General features: G+C 44.1%; 1 protein-coding gene across 14 annotated transcripts in view; it reads right to left on the minus strand.

Annotated features, from left to right (window-relative positions):
* Erc2 (ELKS/RAB6-interacting/CAST family member 2) overlaps window positions 1-23,319 on the minus strand; it is a 1,023,973-nt gene that overhangs the window by 3,943 nt on the left and 996,711 nt on the right. The gene's annotated exons all lie outside the window — the stretch shown is intronic.

A 23,319-nucleotide genomic window follows, 5' to 3' on the forward strand; every position in this document is an offset into this window, starting at 1 on the left:
TTATTTATTTGTTATAGAGAGAATGAGAATGGGCACACCAGGGTACACACACACTCACACACACACACACACACTACAAACAAACTCCAGATGTATGTACCACCATATGCATCTGGCTTAAGTGGGTTCTGAGGAATCAAACCTGGGTCCGTAGGTTTCACAGGTGCTTTAACCACTGACCCATTTCTCTAGCCCACAAATAGTTTTAATCCCAGCACTTGGAAGGCTAAGGTAAGAAGATGGCCATGAGTTTGAGGCTACCGTGAAACTACATAGTGAATTCTAGATCATCCTGGGTTGGTGTGAGACCCAACCTCCAAAAGAAAAAAAAAACAACGAAAAATTCCTTATGATTTTCTTTTCTTATACAAAATATCTAGGATAGACAAATCCATATGCAGAAATATAGTCTAAATTTCCAGGGGGTGAGTAGGAGTTTGTGGGATGGAGAGTGTTTGTTTGGGGTGGTGAATAAAGTTGTAGAAATAAGTAGTGGTCACAGTTTCCAATGTCATGAAGGCACTTAAGGCAGCAGAGCATGTTCTCTTCAGTGGTGAAATGGCAAACTCCCTGGGATGGGTGCTGTACTGTGCACAGCATAAAACAATGTTCTTAAAGAACACTGGCATCTTAAATAGAACAGGCAGAGACAAGGTCGACTTTCATCCCCACATCCAGTAGCTTGTGCACATGCTGAATCCAAGCACAAGGCCATTTGCCCACTTCATGCCCCAGGAAGCAAGTCTCCAGGCATTCTCCAGGTTCCAGGGTGGGGCCCCTGGGTGTGAAACCCAACAGTTCTCACTATCTATTCAAAAGGACTGAAAGCAGGCACTCAAACAGATCTTGTATGCAAATAGCACAAGTGTCATTACTCACAACAGCCAGCAGCGTCTGCCAGGACATGAATGGACAGGGCAGTTAAAGGTGTTTGCTAGCAAAACCTGATGGTCTGGGTTTGATCCTGCAGGACTCATGTAAAGCACAGGCGTATGAATATGGAGTTGGTTTGCAATGGTAAGAAGCCTTGGCATGCTCACTGTCTCATAAATAAATAAATAAAGTGTGTGATGGCACACACCTTTAAGCCCAGCACTCAAGAGACAAAGGTAGGAGGATTGCTGTGAGTTTGAGGCCACCCTGAGACTACATAATGAATTCCAGGTCAGCCTGAGGTAGATCAAGACCCTACCTCGAAAAACCAAATAAACAAACAGATAAATAAGTGTTAGCACTCTGAACTCTGAATCCAGGGATCCAGTGATCTGAGTTAATATCTCAGTGGGACCTTCCTGTTGGGACAGAGACACGGCTCAGTGACTGAAGGCACTTGGGTGCAAAGCCTTACTGCCTGGGATGGATTCCCTGGTACCCACATATATCCAGATGCACAAAATGGTGTATATATCTGGAGTTTCTTCTGGTGAGCCTCGCTCTTTCTTTCTCTCTCCCTTTCTTCCTCTCTCTTTGCAAATAAATAAATAAATACAACAAAATCTTAAAAAAAAAAAAGAAAAAGAAAAAGAAAAAGTGGGGCTGGAGATATGTCTTAGCAGTTAAGGCACTTGCCTATAAAACCTAAGGACCCCAGTTCAATTCCTCAGTACCCACATAAAGCTAGATGCACAAGGTGGTGCATACATTTAGACTTTGTTCACAGTGGCTAGAGGGCCTGGCATGCCCATTCTCTCTCTCTTTCTGCCTCTTTCTTTCTCGTTCTCAAATAAATAAAATAGCTTTTAATTATTTAAAAAAAGAATAAATAAAAATATATGGTATATAACGATGTTTATTTTTGTTGTTTTGGGGGTTTTTTTTGGCTGCACATGGAATTTTCTTCTCTGTTCATGCTCAACTGTGCCCCCAGGCTATTTTCACTTTGAGGCCCTTGCAGTATTCCCCAGTTTCCAGACAGCAACAGTGTAACTACCTGGGGTCTGTGGCAGGGAGGATACAGAATACACACACCCATACTCCCACTTAAAAACAAAAACAAAACAAAACAAAACAAAAACAGGAATTCCTATGTAGCTTAGCCTGGCCTTGAACTCATAATGCTACTAGTTCAGTTTCCCATGTGTTGGGAAGTCAAATATTCAGTGCGATGTCCTTCTTCACACACACACACACCTTTTTTTTTGGGGGGGGGGCAGGGTCTTGCTCTAGCTCAGGTTGACCTGGAATCCACTATGTATTCTCAGGGTGGCCTTGAACTCACAGTGGTCCTCCTACTTCTGCCTCCTGAGTGCTAGGATTAGAGGCTGGCTACATTCCATTTTTAAAAATATTTTATTTATTAGACATACACACACACCCAGAAATAAGCAGATAGATAATGGGCACACCAGGGCCTTCACCCACTGCAAACAAACTCCAGACTCATGTGCCACCTTGTGCATTGGGCTTTATGTGAGTACTGGGGAATCAAACCTGAGTCCTTAGGCTTCACAGGCAAGCACCTTAACGGCTAAGCCATCCCCCCAGCCCCTGTGTTTTATATGTCGCCTGAGATGTTCTGATTTGGTGATCCACTCACTCCACTTGTCAGATCCAGCAGCTAATGGGAATGCCAGAGAACCAGCGTCTGCACAGGTAGGGCTGCTCTATGGAGCCGCCTGTGAGCCGTGCGTGTACGATACGAGGCTGTGAGGAATCTGCTCGCTCATACTCTAAGGAGTGTGGTGTAACCCTTCTGGTTAAGAAACTTGAATTGGGGCAAAAAAAAATGACTTTTGCAGAGCCAGAAAGTTAGGGAGTTCCTAGAGGGGATCATATTACTCGTTCTGGCACATGCAAACCTCCGCTAACTTCGTATGAAAATTGTAAGTCAGAGCACGCTTTCCGTTTCATGAGCTGTGCATAGCTCTCATTCTTTTGTGCACAAAGCATTTCTTAATCATCCTTTTCAAGGGCTGACCGATATATTAAAAGGCCACATGATTAAAAGGTAAAGAGAAACCCAAAGTGGTATTAAAATGTACGAGTCATTTTTTTTTTTTTTTTTTAAGATGGGGAAATGAGTGAAAAATAACTCCGGTGAATGTCTGATGTCCTTGATGTTTTTCCAAGATAAAGTAGCAAAGAACAATCATTTATTCAGTGTGAGACCGTCTTCCAGCTGGAGAGCAGGTCAGTACCTCACAACTGCAGAGTGCTGCTGCTTTTGGGGTAAGATTCACATGGGAGATGAGAGAAGTCTTGAAGCATGTTGCCCGTCTAAACAGTGATTTTAAAATGCCAACCAAAAAAATATGCAAACAAAACAAATAAAGGAGCTGGGCATGGTAGTGGACACCTTTAATCCCAGCACTCAGGAGGCAGAGGTGGGAGGATTGTCTTGAATTCAAGGCCAGCCTGAGACGACATAGTGAATTCCAGGTCAGCCTGGACTACAAAACTCTACCTCAAAAAACAAAAAGCAGGGGCTGGAGAGATGGCTTAGTAGTTAAGACGTTTGTCTGCAAAGCCAAATGACCCAGGTTTGATTCCCTAGGACCCATGTAAGCCAGATGCACAAGGGAGCACATGCATCTGGAGTTCATTTGCAGTGGCTGGAGGCCCTGGCACACCTATTCTCTCTCTGGCTCTCTTTCTGTGTATTTGTGTATCTTTCACTCTCAAATAAATAAATACATCTTTAAAAAAAAAACAAACATAAATAAATAAAGGACTCTAGCAGCATCCCTTTTGTTTTAAGGAAAGACCTATTCATGGCCCTTATCAGGGCCACAACTTTTAGGTTGAGTGATGTTTCTTTGATTGTTTTCCCCATTTTAAGATGAATATCAAGTATAACCACTATCATGTGTATGAAGTCATAAAACTGTCTTTAACAGTATAGCATGTGAGTGTATTCTACACATAAAATGATTATTACCCTTTTAACAAAGTGGTTCAAGATGGGGGCTGGAGCAACAACTTAGCAGTTAAGGCTATTGACTGCAAAGCCTAAGGATCCAGGTTTGATTCCCCAGGACCCATCTAAGCACAAGGTGGCACATGCTCCTGGAGTTCATTTGCTGTGGCTAGAGGCCTTGGCACACCCATCTCTCTCTCAAATAAATAAAAATAAAATATTATTTAAAATACATTGAAAGACAAAAACCAGGCTTCGAACAGAGAGATGATCTGGGTTTCTTATGCACTGTGAGATGATCCCCGGATGGTCCTGACCACTAGACCCAACCTCTCCTGTGCCCTTGTGGTGACCGAGCCTCTGCCTTCCGGGGCAGCTGGCAGCACTGCTGGAATGGCGCCGGCTCCCGCGCCGCACGGTGCCCCCACGCTCACAGCCCGCAGCCTCGGGATGGAGGATGGACGCCCTCAAGGCCTCCTCTAGCCTCCGCGTGTCCTGATGCTCCTGTCCTCTCTTCCTCCCATTCTCTCCCTTCATCCAAGCATTTCTTTCGGTGTCTGTGCACTCAGGCCAGTTCTCCAGCTGCTTTATCCCTTGTATCTGGTTGTTAGTTGAGATGTGATATCTTTCAGGAAGCATCACAAGGATGGCACAGTCTCCTTCTGGTGATACGTCTAGACCTGCACTACCCAGGGTGACAGCTGTTGGCCATATCTGACCATTAAGCACTTAAATGTGTCTAATCAAAATTGAGATGTCCTTAAAGTGTGAAATGCAAACCAGATATTGAAAACAATATGCAAAAAATGAATGTCAACTCTCTCAGCAACAATTTTTAATATCAACCTCATGTCAAAGTACTTGGGATATATTGAGTCCACTAAAATGTTTTACCCTAATTCCACCTGCTTCATATCATTATTTTTCAAATGCTGCTACTAGGGAACTCAATATTACAATTGTATTATATTTCCATCCAATAGCTGCTGTCCAGACTAGACTAGAAGCTTGATGAGGACATGGAGGAACAGGCTGGTGTTGCTCATTTAACATCCTCTTTAGGGTTGGAGAGATGGCTCAGAGGTTAAGGCGATTGCCCACAAAGCCTGATGGCCTGAATTCTATTTCCCAGTACCTCCATAAAGCCAGATGCAGAAAGTGATGCATGCTTCTGGAGTTCATTTGCAGCACCAAGAGGCCCTGGCACAACCATTCTTCTCCCCCACTCTCTTTTCCTCTCTCTCCCCTTGAAAATCATTCAACCAATCAATAAATAATAACAATAACATTTTCCTTTCCTTGTGCCATTCCTACAACAGGGTGATTTTTTTTCATTCATTCCTCAATATTAGAATGGCTAGAGTAGGTATAACTCTAAAACATATCCCCTCCCCTCAAGATTTTCTACCTTAATCCCTGGCGCTTGGAGTAAACTGTAGTAGGCTACAATTATAGTATAGAGGTCATCAAAGCTATCAATCAGTTGGGTTCCAATTAGTCTAAAGGAAGATTGCCTAAATAGGTTGAACTTAATCACAACAACCCTTTATGAAGTCTGGAGAGATAGATTGCTTAGTGGTTAAGGTGCTTGTCTGGGAAGCCTAACAACCCAGGTTTGATTCCCAGTACCCATGTAAGCCAGATGCACAAGGTGGTGCATGCATTTGGAGTTCACCCAGGCACATCCATTTTCTCTCACTTGCCTATTTATTTCTCTCAAATAAATAAAATAAAAAGGAACCTTTTATGAGCCAAGATGATCCTGTCAAAAGAGTGAGAAATATAAACAGCACAGAGACTCACTGCACTCTGGTAGTAAGGGTAGCTTCTAGCCCACAGCCAACAGGATACAGAAAAACCCCAGCCTGCGCGCACAAGGAAGTGAATTCTGCCAACAACTTCTGGTGGATGCTTCACAGTCAAGTTCTGCGAAGTCCACCTTGACTGGCTATATGAGAAATCCCATGAATGCACATCTGGCATTCTGACTTATCTACAGAACTATGGAGTCATGAACAGGTGCTGTCTTAAAGATGTTAAGTTCCCAGTGATTTGTCATGCAGCAATAGAAAGCGAGCATGGTACTTCTCTGGGTCAGACAACACACATGGTGCCAGGGCCACTACAGTGAAAAGGATAGCCTGTGTTCTCGGAGGGAGAGAGGGACAACCACAGACGCATAAGTCAATGCATGGAGGAGGAGTTGACACTTGGTGCCATGAAGGCAGTGAATCTGTGATAAGGAAGCAAGCATTTTATTAAGGGACTCATGATAACTAGGATATTGATATCTATTTTCGTAAGATATTTTATTTATTTATTTGCAAGGGGGGAAGAGAGAGAGGGAGGAAGGGAGAGAGAGAATGGATGTGCCTCCAGCCACTAAAAATGAACTCCAGACACATGTGCCACCTTGTGCATCTGGCTTATGTGGGCATTGGGGAACTGAACCTGGGCCCTTAAGCTTCACAGGCAAGTGCCTTAACCACTGAGCAATCTCTCCAGCCCAACCTGAATATTATTAATATTTTGCAGGTTATTTTGAAATTTTCTCTATTAGACTTTTTCTGCAGTTTTTTTGTATATTTTAAACTACTATGTGGGATTGTATCATACTGAACTCTAAAGCCAATTCATTTATAGGAAAGAAAAACAATTCTGGTTGGGGTGGGACAGCATCCCTTGGTTTGGATCTGGATGAGGTGTGGGAGGCTTGGGGGCGGCTGAGCACAGCAGGGAGATTCCGGCCCAGGACAGGCACCCCCAGGAGAGAGGGCTATAAAGTGTGGTGTCTCACAAGTATGCCTTCAGACTGCTTTTCTCTAGAATAAAGACACCTGCCCGGTTATAGCTTTCTTCTCCTAGCCGCTTAGTAGTGATTTGCAGAAACAGGCTGGGAGAAAGGGGTCTTTGGTAAACACAGAAGGGTTAAAGGAGAAACTGTTTAATAACAGTAGTAAAACGCAGGCTATTTTTGACATCTGGGTTAATGTCCACCCGGTTCCATGTGCTTCCCAAATGTGTGCAGTGTGCCCCACAGGTACAAAAACAGACACCCATTCATGACGGCCCTGGATGCCCCTAACACACTGCACATGGTACCCACATAAAAGGGCCAGTCCCTGATAGACTAATTAAGCATAGTGGAGGGGAAGGGGCTCCTTCTGGGGCCAAAGGCATCCTGCTACTAGAACAGTTCCACTCAGCAACTGCCGCGCAGGAAATCCAGACAGTCATTTCTGTTTTAGAACCAAAAACAATTTCTATAACTACATCTGTGTTATGACTTAACATCTTTGAAAATGGGGTAGAATGGGTTTCCCTTGTTTTTTTCCCCCATAAAGATTTATTTATTATTGTTGTGATCAAAGTGGCAACAAATTATGTTAAATCATTTAATTTTCTTGATAGGAGAAGCCACCTTGAAGCCATAATTCAAAGATATGAGTGGAGAGCAACATTTTACCTTGAGAGTGGCCTCCTACGCTCTGCAGGGCAATAAAATGTAACACTTCAGAGCCCAAAGGGCCCTGGTGGGGGCGGGGCTGGGGCCGGGGCTGGCCAGCTCGGCTCAGCCTCCACAGCGCTGCTGGGATGACCAGGCGGGGAGGAAGTCTGTGTTTTCATCTCTGCTTTCTTCACGCTGGGCGTGACTAACCCATAATATTTTAAATGAAGAGATTCCGACTGATGTGCGATGCGGGCACCGCACGCTGCCACATCGCTTGAGAATTTATTGTTGTCATGATCATTGTGGTCAGAATTATTAATAGTTCATGGTTGGTGCCGCTTACCTGCTCCTGATGCTCTGCTGTTTTGCATGAATTATCTCCAACAAGTTTGAAGGCGCCACACCCACGCCTGTGGTTTGATTAACAGGCTCTTCTGGATGAGAAAACTGAATTTAGGGGCTCTGAACATTTGGTTCAGATTGCTCACCTTTCTGAGCTGCCTCTGAACCCACATCTTTTCAACTCCAAAGTCCATTCCCTTTCCCACAGGCCAGGGTTCTCTAAACCTTGATCTTTGCGTCTTACCTTTGGAAGCTTGTAGCCTGTCCACAACATCTGTGACAGTTGTTTTATATTTTTCCTTTTTGAGTAATCTCTAAAAACATAAGTAAATTTCCTGATGAATAAAGACATTTTCTGAGTAATAAAGATTTATCTTACTATAATAATGGAACCAATTCTCATCTACTATATCCTGTAATAATTGCATAGTCAATGAAACATAAGACCTTGCTCCACAAGTCTTGGACAGGCAGCCTTGCCCTGGAGACCATTCCTAACACCCAGCAATGGTCTCCCGAGGGCAGTGCCAGTCATGCTCAGAAGGACTGCACATACTCTAGTCAGCAGTGAGCCCCTGTGCTGCCTTGGTTTACATTTTGGGCCAAAGAACTATGGATGCAGTGGTTTCTTTCTCAAGAATAGAGGGTAGGGCTGGAGAGATTGCTCAGTGGTTAAGGCACTTGTTTACAAAGCTTATTAACGCAATTTGATTCCCAAGTACCCACATAAAGCCAAATGCACAAAGTAGCATACGCATCTGGAGTTCCTTTGCAGTGGCTAGAGGTCCTGACATGCCCATTCTCTCTGTCTGCCTCTTTTCTTTATCTCTCTCACTCTGTTTGCAAATAAATAAATAAATAAATTTTAAAAGCATAGAAGGCAATGAAAGTGAAAATCAGCAGTTCCTACTCACCACAATGTTATGTATGCTGATCTTTAAAACTGAACAGAAATGTTTTTGGCTTTGTTTTTTTTTTTTTTTTTTTTTTTTTTTAAATACGTCTTCACCCCTACAGTCCACTCAGAGTTGAAGAGCTTTGCCATTCTACCCAGAGTTTCTCCATCTCAGAACTCTGGGACTTGAGACTGAAAAATTTTGTTGTTGTGGGGGAATTGACCTCAATGGGGTACAACTAACAACCTCCCTGTCTGATCTCCATTTGATACCAGTAGTGCACTTCTCATTTCTCCTCTCCTAGTCATGGCAATGAAAATGTCCCCAGATATTACCACATATCTCTGACAGGGTGTGGAGGGGGCAATGGCAGCAAAACTACCTACATGTAAGAACAAATGGCACTGTTGGTTGACTGTATATTCTAAACATAGCAATATTTTGGAATATATATATATATCTATATATATATATATTCTACTAATCCATATAAGATATGAACAATTTTGCTGAAATAAAGATTTATTTCTACACTGCTTCATGTTATTTTAGACACAGCTGTGTAGGTTTAAAGATCCTGTGGAAATAGGTACAACCTATGTAATAAAAATAATGAAAACATACAGCTATCTGACATAAAATAGACATGCTGCAATCCTGAGATAGTAAGACACCTAAGATACTTGCTGAGCTAAGTGAAAAGGTAAAATCTAGTTTAAATTTATAGCATTCCTCCAGTGTCCCTCTAGGAGTTTGGCATCTTGCCAGGGTTCCTTGTTAAAAATTTGTTAAACGTGTTTGGCATTAATGCAAACACAAAGTGGTCATTTGTTACAAATTCTATTGGAATGCATTCATTTAAGGCAATGAAGTAGTTACTAGAAAGGGGGAAAAAAAAGTTCATTAAGTACATTTTAAAAATACAATGATGTATGCAGTGTGTAACCGTGGCGCCCTGGTGGCTATATAAATCGGGGGCAGAATAACCACACATTGTGTTCAGTTTGAAGCTGGGATCTTTTAAACATAACTGATAGAACAAAAACTGGTTTTGTTTGTTGTCAAAACCGATGTGCGGCTTTCTTTCCTGGACCCGTTTAAATAACCCAAGGTTGGCATACATTTTCTGACATCTCAAATCAGTGAAATATGTAGGTCAACATAATGCTTTGGGAATCTCTGGGGGTGCTACTCCTGACACCAGAGATGGGAGCTGATGCTATAACCACAGGCCCTGGGCTCTGGAGGGAGCTGTCCTGCAAAATCCACTAGTGTAGGGCCAGAACTTGCATGCACTCCCAGTAACTGGAAGTTATTTGGTTGCGTGTGGCGGGAAAATGCTTCACCGTGGGGAATGGAATCCTATGGGCAAACATCCTAAGCCTGGTACAGAACGCCTATCTTCCTGCCTCTCCCCAAACTATTCCCACAGAGGAACGATTGCTGAGTCATAGTAGTGACTTGGTTGGCAGAGGAAACAGATCTGTTTTAGGAGAAAGGGGCTGATTGCTGTTCTATGACATTGAACCCTGTGGCATCGCTTGCTGCAGAATGTTAACACGGAATGTCACTTCAGGGCCCAGTGATGCTTAATACAGGTTATCTTGAAAGTGAATAGAGGACTGGGAAGATAGCTTAGCAGTTAAGGTGCTTGCCTACAAAGCCAAAGGACTCAGGTTCAACTCCCCAGGATCCACGTAAAGCCAGATGCACAAGGTGATGCATGTGTCTTGAGCTCATGCACAGTGGCTGGAGGCCCTGGTGCACCCATTCTGTCTCTCTCTCTCTCTCTCTCTCTCTCTCTCAAATAAATTTCCTGTGTGCATGTGTGCATGTATACAGAGAGCTGGGGAGATGGTTCAGCCATGAAAGGTACTTGCTTGCAAAGCCTGGCCCTGGGATCAATTCAATAAAGCCAGGCCCACAAAGTGATACATATATTTGGAATTCCTTTGCCCTCGAAAGAGTCCCTGGGATGGCGTCCATATTCTCTCCTTGGCATGTGCACAATAATTATGTATGTCTGTGTGTTTTGTGTGCATGTGTATATTTTAAAGTGAATATAAAATTTACACTCACCCACCAATATTCAGGAATTTTTAACACCTTACTGTTGCGTCTGCACAGTGAGTGTCCAGACTTAAGTCACTGGAACAAGCCCTCCTCTCCAGGACTGCCAGGCCTGGCTAGCTTGGCTTCTTTGGCCATCAGTCTGTTTCTAGGCTGAGGATGGAGCCAGCATCTCTTAGTGCCAAAGTCTTGGAAATTTCGAGGAAATCTATCACCCTGTGTGTGGCCTGGAGATGTTGCTCTTCCACTTGCAGGTGCCAAGTAAAGACTAAGGAACTGGAAATCCAAGAATGAGGAGCAAACACTACTTGCCCACAGTCCCAAGAGCACTAGATACAGAGGGAAGAAACACACCTGAACACTGCAAAGCACACCTGGTCTTGTGCCGCCCAAATTCACAGTAGTTGGAAGGCTTTCTTTAAGGAAAAGCACACACAAATAATAAGAGGGTTTAACACTTGACAAAAAAATAAACAGCTGTAGGAAGACATCATCAGGGTCTTGCTTCAGGCCTTAGACAGGTCCATGAGGGTTAAGGCATTGTCCTGCCAAGCCAACGGACCCAGGTTCAATTCCCCAGGATCCATGTAAGCCAGATACACAGGTGGCTCATGCATCTGGAGTTCATTTGCAGAGGCTAGAGGCCCTGGCATGTCTATTCTTTCTCTCTCTCTCTCTCTGCCTCTTTCTTTCTCTCTCAAATAAATAAATAAATATAAAATATTTAAAAAACAAAACAAAAATCCCCAGAAATGTCCATGGACTTGAGAGGACTTTGAGAATTAAAGACTTAATATTCCAGGCTAGAGAGCTTGCTTAATGGTTAAGGCATTTGCCTGTGAAGCCTAAGGATCCAGGTTCAGTTCCTCAGTGCTCAAGTAAAGCCAGATTCACAAGGTGGCGCATGCCTCTGGAATTTGTTTGCAGTGGCTAGAGGCCCTGGTGCACCCATTTTCTCTCTCTCTGTGTCATATGAATGAATAAATAAATACTATATATATTACTATTCCATGATAAATCTTTGCTGCTTTTATTGCAGGATTATTTTTGACTTACTCCATTTCCAACCAGGCTGGTTCATCTATCCTTAGGCAACCTCTTCTGGGAAGGTCACCATATTAATGCCAACCTTAATGTGGACACCTGCTTGGCCTAGAAGTCCTAGACTCAAGTGATCCTTCTGCCTTAGCCTCCCAAGTGGCTGAGACTACAGGCATGTGCTACCATGCCCAGTGCAGGGTTATTTCTGAGGAGACATTTTCAAATGAGGATGAGAATAAAGGAAAATATGTTTTAACTCCCTTACACACAAGAATCCTGATTCAGGATGAGCTTGCCATAGGTCACCCATGAGAGACCTTTCCCTGAATCAGATACCGTGGATGCTCTGATCAATACAGAGATGCCCTTCAAGACCAGGAGGGGTTGGTGTTTTGCGGAATCTGAAACATGAAGGAACATTCTCTCAAGTTCACAGGCCAGTGGTGGCTCAGATGACAAGTCGTTGCAGCAGGCTCTCCGTTGAGCTGATGATGGCAATTAGTCTCTGGGATTCGAAGGCGCCCTTCCCACCTCACTGAGCTGGAATGCCATTGACTAATGAGGGGTCTCATTTAAAGATCAAGGATTTTTGCGATCCCTGCTTCTTAATAACACGGTTTGCCTGTTGGCCACCTGGGTCCAGGCAAGACCTCCTTTTCCCCTCCTCCTAAGCACTGCCTTAGGCCGGAGCAAGTGTGGGCAGGAAGCCACTGATGTAGGCTTGTGAGCAATTTAACCACTTCATCACCAGCATCCTGTAACCGGTGCACTTCACTGAGCTTGCCAGGAATGGAGATGGCCGACCTTGTTTCTCTGGTGGGGCTGAAGAGCCCTTGATTGTGATGCAAAGAAACCCCTTCAAGGTCCAAATGCTGTGCACAGTGCTTTTCTGCTGCAGAAGAGAGGTAGGGAAACTCCTCTTCCCGATGAGAGGCTCTCTGTAATTGCTTGGGCTTGAGCCATTTCCAGAATGTGTGTTGGAAGTGATCAGCTTAAGAAGAAAGGAGGCAGAACCCCAACCTAACTGGCCATGAGATACCAAGGGCTGAGGCAACCCTGGCAAAACCCTCACCAGAGCCCAGTGGCCTTGTACATGAACTTGGGCTGGCTGTTACCCTCTTTAAGACAGAGCAGGGGAGAGGCCAACACTGCAGGGAAAGTAAATGGCAAAGAATTAAGCTGAAACAACTTGGGCACAGCACGAACAGCCACCGAGGTTGGTCCTTTGGCTGTTGACACACTCTGGCCTGAGTAGGTTGTGGTCACTAAGCCCATTAGCGTCCCGATGTGGCAACAGCTAATGCAGCAAGTTCAATCTGGTTTTGTTTAATTTCTAAATGCTCAGTGCACGCTGCCAGGGATGGCGAGGCGAGGCTGAAGGCAGGCAAGCCCTACAGCATGAACACAGCCATCCTTGTCAGAGACCTGAAATTGATTTTAGAAATTATTTCAGTTTTTTTCGGGGAGGGCAGATAGATGCTGAACGGAGTTTTGCCTTTTATTAGTTGTACTTTAATTTCAATTTGCTGCAAACTCTCTTTGTGTTTTCTAAGCATCCACCTATTTAGTTTTGGGGGGGGGGGATAAGTTGCTTGGTAGGGGGAAGGGAAACCAAAAGGAAATGTACAAACACAGGTCAGCCAGAACCCAGCCTTTAAAATTACCCAGAGCCTCTGAGGGCTAATAACCCTCACCTTCGAGCAAATAAAAGGAGTGGGACAGGGACATAAGCTATCTCCTTCCAGTGTGTATAGTTGAAGTGACATGTGTTCCTAAGGTAAATGCAGCCTGGACTTCCTACTGCCTATCACCTAAGTTTATGAAAAGCAAAAGACCCATTTCCCTTCTCTTCCCTTTCTTCCTATGAAGCCCTCTCTTCCTTCCTTCTTTCCCTCCCTTTCTCTCTTCCTTCCTTCCATCTGCTAGGAGCCATGCTAAAATAAAATGGCTCTGACTTCTTGCAAAGCCCTTCTAGTGAGCATTACCAGCCATTATATTCAACAAATAACTACCCAGAACACATGATTAATTAATTAAAACCACAGTAAGTACCACAGGTGACAATGACACACCAATACCTTATAAGGTACACACCTTCTTGGACCACACTCAGTCTTCTTGGAAAGTCCCACTTGGAAGAGGTCACTACTGTTAATCTATCTTAGTGCCTTGAAAGCAATACTAGTAGGTGGTGGGACAATGTGAGGAGTCTTGCACCCTTACAGAGCATGTCCCCAACTTACAGAAGCACCCTGGGTCCTGGGCTGGCCTGAGAGGAAGTTTGGCTCTGGAAGAACTGGAAGAACACAAGCCCTTGCTGTGCTCAGCACTGATGGAAAAGCCCGTAGATTTCTATGCATGTTGAGGGTTTATTTTAAAAATGATTTTTCAGTTGGTAGTTTCAGTCCTGTAGCCATAAGGCCACTCACTTAGAGCTCCCTTCAAAAGCTTCCATGTTAGGGCTGGAGAGATGGCTTAGGGTTAGCAGTTAAGGCAGTTGCTTGCACAAAGGACCCAGGTTCAATTTCATAGTACCCATGTAAGCCAGATGCACAAGGTGGCACATGCATCTGGAGTTTATACACAGTGGCTAGAGGCTCTGGCACACCCATTCTCTCTCTCTCTAATATATATATGGTATAAATTATGTATATATATATATATTTATTTAATATAAATTTTATATATATATATTTAAAAGCCCTCACATTAAAGGATCCATCACAGGCCTCCCATTGCCCCTCCCAGACTTTGTATTACAGCCTTCCAGCTTCATGGTATTTGGATGATTAATCACTTTTAAATATGAAAAAAATTAACATGTCTGAAACCTTCTTCCAAACTGTCAAATGTCGTGCCTTTATACAGACCCAGTGTCTCCCTTTCCCAGCGCTTCTGAAGCAATACATTTTCCACTGGGAAGTCAACTGCTGAAATCCCATCCAGAAGCCCCAAGCAATATATCTTAACATCTTAATTTCATTTAGGAGGAATGCAAGGATTGACCGTTTATCATGCCGAGATTGAATGAACTATCTGGAGGTTCCCATCTATGGTTTCTACACAATTGATGGGATAGTCATATGTCTTTTGGATGCATGGGGGGCTTTGGGGTCCCAATTGTCTTTGAAGAAGCGGGATGCTAAAAAGATTACTGAGGGAGGCTTTAAAGACAAAGTGTAACCCCAAAGTTTGACTTGTTCCAAACTCCCTCAGCTCTGGCCTGGATGTCTGCTGTTGGGTTACTCCCCCCTACCCGCCCCTTGCATGGGATCCTGTCTTCCTCCACTTTGTCCTTCACTGTCAACCTTGAAATGCTTGTGGAACATGTTACCAAATCTGCTCAGTAGTGAGGCTAGACTTTTCATTCCAAAAAGTCACATCTACTTACCCTATAGGTACTTTGTCCACAATGAGTTTTACTACTCTGAAAATGGTGTGGCACCTTCCTGGGAAATCATGTCCAGGCCACTGGCATTGTCACTGTCACTAATGTTCTCACACAAGATGGCATCACAACCTATGCTTGCAGGCAGAGCTGGCCAGGAGTCTAAAGAATGTTTCTGGAAAGGCTGCTGTGCCGCTGGTCTTTCTTGATATGTGGATGGGAACAGCAAAGAATGTTATCCTCAAGTCCAGTTGTGAATAACACTGCCATAGGCCTGAAGCAACTGTGTTTTCTATGATGTTCAAAGTTCTGAGACACACACAAGGAACAGGATGCTTCTACACATCTCTGTGTGAGCACTGACATGCACAGATGTTGTGCAGGAAGCACATGGCCCAACAGGCTCCAGTGACATCTCCATCCAAAGAATGAGTGTGATAAAAGCAGAGGTTATTTCAGAAGGAATTGCAGGCCAAGTCACATTTGTGTAGTGCCAGAAAAGCAGGCATGCTCTCTGGTTTGAATTTGCATTTAAGTCCCATGACAAAGTCTGACCTTGTAGGTCTGAACATGAAGCCCAGGGAGGGGCCCAGGACTGCAGCCTTCGGTCTCCCATCTCCGCTCTGGGTGAACTCTGTCATTGTACTGGGGCCTGACAGGTTTCAAGTATAACCACAGCACAGTAACAATGGGCATCTCAGATAGGCCTGGTCACTCTCCCATTATTATGGGGGGGGGGGGGGCTTCTGGCTATCACAAATGTCAGCCATTTAGATGCTGACGTGCTCATGCAAGGAAGGGGATTCCTGTGCTGTTTTTGTCACTGGTCACTTTTGAAGAGTAGAGAGACAAGGACATGTTTATGGGAAATGAACTGACTGGATGTTTTCCTATTAAATCCCAAGATCCTGACAATCAGAGGCTGGGCTTAACTTCTCCAAGGCAGGCTCAGCATCCAGAATAAAGGCAGGAAAATGCCTTTGGGTAGAAATGGGCCAAGCACCAATAGTTGGAGCATGACAAAATTGGGCACTCAAAGCCTGGCACAATTAGCTTTTTATTTGATTTTTTAAAATGTATTTTATTTATTTATTTGAGAGAAAGAGGGGAGAAAGAGAGAGAATGACAATGGGTATGCCAGGGCCTCCAGCCACTGCAAACAAACTCCAGATGTATGCGCCCCTTGTGCATCTGGCTTATGTGGCTCCTGCAGAGTTGAACCAGGATCCTTTGGCTTTGCAGGCAAGCACCTTAATTACTAAGTCCTCTCTCTGGCCCTTTTATTTGATTTTATTTACTTGTGAGAGAGAGAGAGAGAGATTGGGCATGCCAAGTCGTCTAGCCACTGCAAACGAACTCCAGATACATGTGCCACCTTATGCATCTGGCTAATGTGGGTACTGGGGAATCAAACCAGGGTCCTTAGGATTTATAGGCAAATGTGTTAACCACTAAGCAATCTCTCAAGCCCCTTTTTATTTACGAGAGAGAGAGAGAGAGGAAGAGAGGGAGAGAGAGGGGGAGGGAGAATGCGCACAGTAGAGCCTCCAGCCACTGCAAATGAACTCCAGGTGCATGCACCACCTTGTGAATCTGGTTTACATGGGTCCTGTGGAATCAAACCTGGATCTTTTGGCATTGCAGGCGAGTGCCTTAATTGCTAAGCCATCTCTCCAGCCCAACTGTTTACAATTTGGTGTTGAGAGTAAATGTGACCTCATGACGCTAGGCTCAATGCAGGTACCTCCATACACACACCTCCCGTGGTTTCCTTTTCTAGACAGATTGCTTGCCCTCTCTTGGCCTCAGTTTAGCTTTCTTATCTCCAAAATGAAGAACTGTCACCTCTCAGGGTGGTTCAGAGGCTGAACAGAATGAAGCAGAAGTTTCTACCAACTGTCCAGATGTATGGGTCGATCACCCCCTCTGCAATAGTCCATACAAAGCAGAGAGCTGGCCATCAACACCAGTCTAATCAGTCTAATCAGAGTGCAAAAAGCAGCAGCAGCCTGGTTTACTCATGTCCATCCTTTTTAAAAAAATTAATTGCAAGCGGAGAGATAGAAGAGAAACAGACAGAATTGGCATGTCAGGGCCTCTAGCTACTGCAAACAAACTCCAGATGTATGCACCATATTGGGCATCTGTTTTTATGTGGGTACTGGGGAATTGAACCAGGGTCATTAGACTTTGCAAGCAAGCACCATAACTGTTGAGCTCTCTCTCCAGCCACCCCCCCTCAGCCTTTTTTTGTTTCTGGGCTGCATTAGGGCCCTGTTACCTTCATGAAAAGATGTGCACAGGGTACAGAGAGAACGCAACAGAGGGGCCAGGAGGGACAGTGGCAGAAGGAGCCTCAAGTTTCCTTCCAGCACAAATTCCATGCCACTGGCCTGGGGTACTTGGCAGCCAACTTGGTTGGCAGCCTCAGGCTTTCTCCTGGGCTCTTCCTGTTGGCACAGTTTCACCAAGCTTTGGTGGATTTTTCTTAGTTCCAGCTGTGAGATAAACCTTTAAGGATATTTCTTTGGCAGGTACAAACCTGGACAGGAAGCTTCAAGAAGAAATCCTAAATTAATTATATGTCAACATTTAAGCCACAAGAAGGAGCAGTTGTCATAAATTTTTGGAAGGTTAGAATCCAATTTGGGTTGTAAGTGCGAGCGAGCTCACTGACTCACTTGTGAATGGGTGCCAGCAAAATGATATATTTTACATGCTTTCACAGCTTGTTTTGGCTAAACACAATGAAAAAAAAAAAAAGGAGAGAAGGAGAAATTGCAGCTTTTATTCTTGAGAGGGTGGAGGTATTCAATCATGCAAAAGAGCTACACCACACTTGTGCCAAGGCAGAAGAAATAAGCTGAGTTATCAAGGAAAGAAATGGGGCTAAAAACTCTAAAGGAGGCCACAGGTGACACAGTCTGGTCTTTCACATCTCCCATGGCCAGACATTCCTGAAGACAGATCAAGATTCTTCAGGAACTTCCCTCCTGGACCCATCTTCAGTCACAACCAGACCCTTGCACATGCGCTATTTCTGAAACGTGTTTTCTCTGGATATGCACCTCTGGTTGAGTTGTGTGGTAGGGAATCATTACCAAAAATCTAGGAAACCCCTAACTGACACAACATTAGGAAGGACAGTAGCTATTGGCCTATTGTTATTCTTACTTTCTACTTACTTTCTTCCTCCAATTAATTATTCAAATAAGGAGCCATTTATTTATCTACATCTTTTATTTATTATTTATTTCTTTCATTCATTGGTTTGCAGTGTGGTGCATTTGTACTTGTGTGGATGCATGTATGTGGGAGTGTGTGTGGCACATGTGTGTGCAGGTATGGAGGCCAGAGGTCACAACATTGGCTGCTTTCTCAATCACCTCTACTTTACTTTATTTTTATTTTATTTTTTTATTTTTTTGTTCATTTTTTATTTATTTATTTGAGAGCAACAGACAGAGCGAGAAAGACAGAGAGAGACAAAGAGAGAGAGAAGGGGTGTGCGCCAGGGCCTCCAACCACTGCAAATGAACTCCAGATGTGTGCCCCCCCTTGTGCATCTGACTAACATGGGTCCTGGGGACTACATCCTCAAACTGGGGTCCTTAGGCTTCACAGGCCAACGCTTAACCATTAAGCCATCTCTCAAGCCCTCACTTTACCTTTTTTAAAAAAAATATTTTTTATTTCTTTATTTGCAAGCAGAGGGAGATATAGAGGAGACAGACAGAAAGAAAATGGGCACACCACCAGTGCCTATGGCCATTGCAAATGAACTCCAGATGCATGCTACTTTGTGCATCTGGCTTTACATGGGTTCTGGGGAATCAAACCGTGGTTATTAGGCTTTGCAGGCAAGCACCTTGACCTCTGAGCCATTTCCCCAGCCCCACCCAATTTTTTGAGACAAGAACTTTCATTAAACCTAGCACTTATAGACTGGGCTAGACAAGCTAACCAGCAAGCCTCAAGGATCCTCCTCCCTCCACCTCCCCAGCACTGGGATTGTAAGTGCGTGCCACCACACCCCCATTTCTCCATGGGTGCTGGGGATCCAGACTCATATCCTCATGCTTGTGCAGCAAGCACTTCCCCATAGGGTCATCTCCTTAGCCCTATCAGGTTTCTATTTTTGCCAGTCATGAGGTAGGGTGAGGGTTCCAATCAGACATAGACCTTGACCTTTGAGGCTTGTAGAAATTGGGGCCATGAAGGGGCACAAGCAACAGGAACAGTGCCTGATGTGTGAGACAACCTGTAAGGTGCACAGAGAGAGAGCAGTGCACAGTAGAAGTCAAAGTCAAAAAGGACTGTGGCTACACATGCCAGCTGAGAGGGGAGGAAGAATGAATTCCTGAGAAAGAGGGAGCAAAGGAGTTTTCTGAGTACAGGAACAGATTCTGAAGCCCCAGGCTCAGACCAACATGGAAGAGCACATTGACCAAAGACAGGGATAAGGAATCTTCTCCTTTACATGACAGCCTAGGCTGACAGGACAGGGCGGTGATTGAGGCAGGTCCACATAGGGCTTTGTGGGTATGTGATGTAGGCTAGAGTCTTTGCTTGGGGAAAAGGGTTACCAGAAGAGAGAGAACTAGTTAGATATTTAGTTTAGGAGGAGGGTCCCTTCAAAGCAAATGGAGGTTGGGGATTGGAATTAGGAAGCTACATAGCTTTTTGCTGAGACAAAAAAAAAAAAAAAAAAAAAAAAACAATGACATGCAAATTGAACTATATCCACTAAATAAACATTCAACTGTCTAAACATGTATCCCTGGCTGAGCTTCCCTGCTTGAGCATCTGTTGTAGTTAGATTCACATTGCTGGCAGAAAACACCCAACCAAGAGCAGCTTGTGGGGAAAAGGGTTTATTTTGGCTTACAGGCTCTAGAAGAAGTTCCATGATAGCAGGAAAAATGATGACATGAGCAGAGGGTGGACATCAGGCTAACATCAGGTAGACAACAGGAGTGTGCCAAACACTGGCAGGAAGAAGTTTACTATAACAACCATAAGCCCACCCCCAACAATACACTGCCTCCAGGAGGCTTTAATTCCTAAATTACCATCAGCTGGGGACCTAACATTCAGAAAACCTAAGTTTATGGGGGACACCTGAATCAAACCACCACATTATGCCCTGGCACCCATAAACTGATAACCATAAATGCAATGCATTCGTTTCATAGTTTTTATCAATCCCAATGATGTTCAAACATCCTCATAGTACAAGGTCTTTTAACTGAGCTGCAATACCAAAAGCAAACAAACAAACAAAACACAAAACCCTTAATGGCACAGAATAAACATTCGCACTGCTAAAGATGGCATTGGGTATAGCAAAAAAAAAAAAAAAAAAAAAAAAAAAAAAAAAAAAAAAATCAATCAATACAAGATTTAAGCAGGGCAAACATCAAACTCTGTACCTCCAACAACTCTAGTCAGTCACAAATCTCCAAGTTAGATAATTCTTACCAGTGACAAGTCTCTGAAGTTCCAATTCCGCCTCTCCAGCTAGGCTACACACAGTCTGGGAAAACTTCACCTGGTGCTGACAGCTCTTTTTGGCAGCCATTACACTGTTATGGCATTTCCACTGGATCTCCACTGCAACCCACAGTTCATCCTCATGTCTCTATTGGGTCTTTTTGCAGATAATCCAACAAGCCTGTTTCACATTGCCCATGGCCATTTCCACAGTACAAAACTGTGTTGCAAATTCAATGACCCTCTCTTTCCTGAATTTGTTATATTCCATAATAACAGGTGGGTTACCAACTTGTTAATACAGGGGGGAATAAAGCAGACTTTGAAGAACAAGACACTCCTTCAGCATTCAGACTCTCTCAAAAGAGTCTACATTCTTCCTGTTGTCCCAATGCACATCAGCTGGCCCAATCTCAATGGTTGTAATCTTTCATACAAATGCAGCTGAATGACTGCAGTTTTAACTCAAAGACTTTTTTTTTTTCTGTGCCATATCCCTCTGTTCACACTGGTCCATTTCTATACAATGCAGCCCTGCACAATTTCTGAGGACACAGACCTAACAGTAAGCCTCTCACGCAAACTGCTTCTAGCCTAGTCCAGGCAAAGCTCTTTCCCACCCTCATATACCAAACCTCACAGTCTATATCTCTTACTGTATTCAGGTCTTTCAGCTCTTAGCAGAGTGGTCTATCAAGTTGTACTTACAGCACTGAAAGGTGTCTCTTAACCCAAGATTTCAAATTTCTTTACATTCCCCCTGCAAAGCTGTTCCAAAAGGCCAAAGCCACAGAGTCCCGTTTCTAGTAGCAATGATACCACTTCTTGGTACCAGTTTTACAGTTGTAGTTAGTTTCACATTGTTGGCAGAGAACACCCAAACAAGAGCAGCTTGTGGGAACAAGGATTTATTTTGTGTTACATACTTGAGGAGAAGCTCCAGAATGGAGGGGTAAATGATGGCATGAGCAGAGGATGGACATAACCTTCTGGACAACATCAAATGGATAGCAACAGCTGGAGACTGCCAAATACTTGCAAGAGGAAGCTGGCTATAATACCCATAAGCCCACCCCCAAAATATACTGACTCCAGGAGTCCATAATTCCTAAATTACCATAATCTGGGGACCTAGCATTCAGAATACCTAAGTTTATGGGGGGAAATCTGCATCAAACCACCACAGCATCCATGTTTGAACACCTCTGGTTGCATTGGTTGTGGGGAATCACTTGCAACTTTCTGCTATTTTTACTTGTTCATTCAATTAATTATTCCATTAGAAAGCATTAATTTTTTGCTGACCATGAACCTATGAGTGTGACTTTACTTCAAAATCAATTACATTTATAGGTATAATCAAATTAAAACACAATTAGTCAGGTATGGTGGTGCATACATTTAATTCCAGCACTCAGAAGGCAGAGGTAAGAGGATCACTGTGAGTTTGAGGCCAGCTTGAGAGTATGTAGTTAATTCCAGGTCAGCCTGGGCTAGAGTGAGACCCTACTTAGAAAACGAAACACACACACACACACACACACACACACACACACAGAGAGAGAGAGAGAGAGAGAGAGAGAGAGAGAGAAGAAACATCTCCCCTTGCCTTGTACTCCAGTTACCCAGAGGCACAGCCCGGGCACAAAGGCCTGCCTTGACATGGTGGCTATCTATAATTGAACTAGCAACCAGGTCAATATTTGTTGCAGGCAGCAGTTGTATTTGCACTATGAATGCCCCAACAGGTTTGTCAGAGATTTTGGCTCATGTGGTCTCTAGGCCATGAAGTATCCTTGTCCACAGGAAATGCCTGAGCACAGGATAAACCAGCAGGACAAAGTCCTACACAGTGGACTCTGGCAGGCAGCAATATGGGAAGCTGTAGAAGACAGCGGGTCTTCAGTGGCGCCCCCACATACAACTGTGCTATTGTCTCCTGTAGCCTGAGCCTCCTGCCCACCTCTGTGTGGATCAGCTGTTCCCAGCTGGAAGGAGCAACATCACCCTCATCCCAGGCACACAAGCTGACACAGCTGATAACGCTGTGGGCCAGCAGAAACATGGTGGCCATGCTTCTCAGGAGGAAAAGACACATAGGTCACCACTTACCGTGGTTCTGGCTTGCATGGTGTGGGGTAAGAAAGTGTTGGCCTGACTGTTCAGTGCCTGATGAGCGTGTGTGTGTGTGTGTGTGTGTGTGTGTGTGTGTGAAGGACCTTGGGCTCTTTAATTCATGTGAGTGGGGATTCAGTCCTGAGCTCATTTTTAATTCTAGCTACACAACCTTGAACCAGGATCTATACTTTTCTGGGCCTCAAGGACCTTAATCTGTGAACTGAAGATTTAAAAACTAAATAAATAAAACCCCCAGAGGCACTGGAGAGATGGCTCAGTAGTTATGGCACTTATTTGCAAGGCCCAATGGCCTGGGTTCAATTACCCAGTACCCACATAGAGCCAGATGCACAAAATGGCGCTTGCATCTGGAGTTCGTTTGCAGTGGCAAGAGGACCTGGCGTGCCCATTCTCTCTATCTGTCACTCTCCCTCTCTGTCTTACTGTGTTTGCAAATAAATAAACAAATATGAAAAAAAAAACAGGGCTAAAAACATGGCTTAGCGGTTAAGGCACCTGTCTGCAAAGTCTAAGAGCCCAGGTTTATTTCCCCAGAACATATATAAGCTAGATGCACATGGTGGCAAATGTGTCTGGAGTTTGCAGTGGCTGGAGGCCCTGGCACACCCATTCTCTCTCTGTAATAAATAAATAAAAATGATTT

This window comes from Jaculus jaculus, chromosome 16, assembly GCF_020740685.1.
Source record: "Jaculus jaculus isolate mJacJac1 chromosome 16, mJacJac1.mat.Y.cur, whole genome shotgun sequence".
Taxonomy (NCBI): Eukaryota; Metazoa; Chordata; class Mammalia; order Rodentia; family Dipodidae; genus Jaculus; species Jaculus jaculus.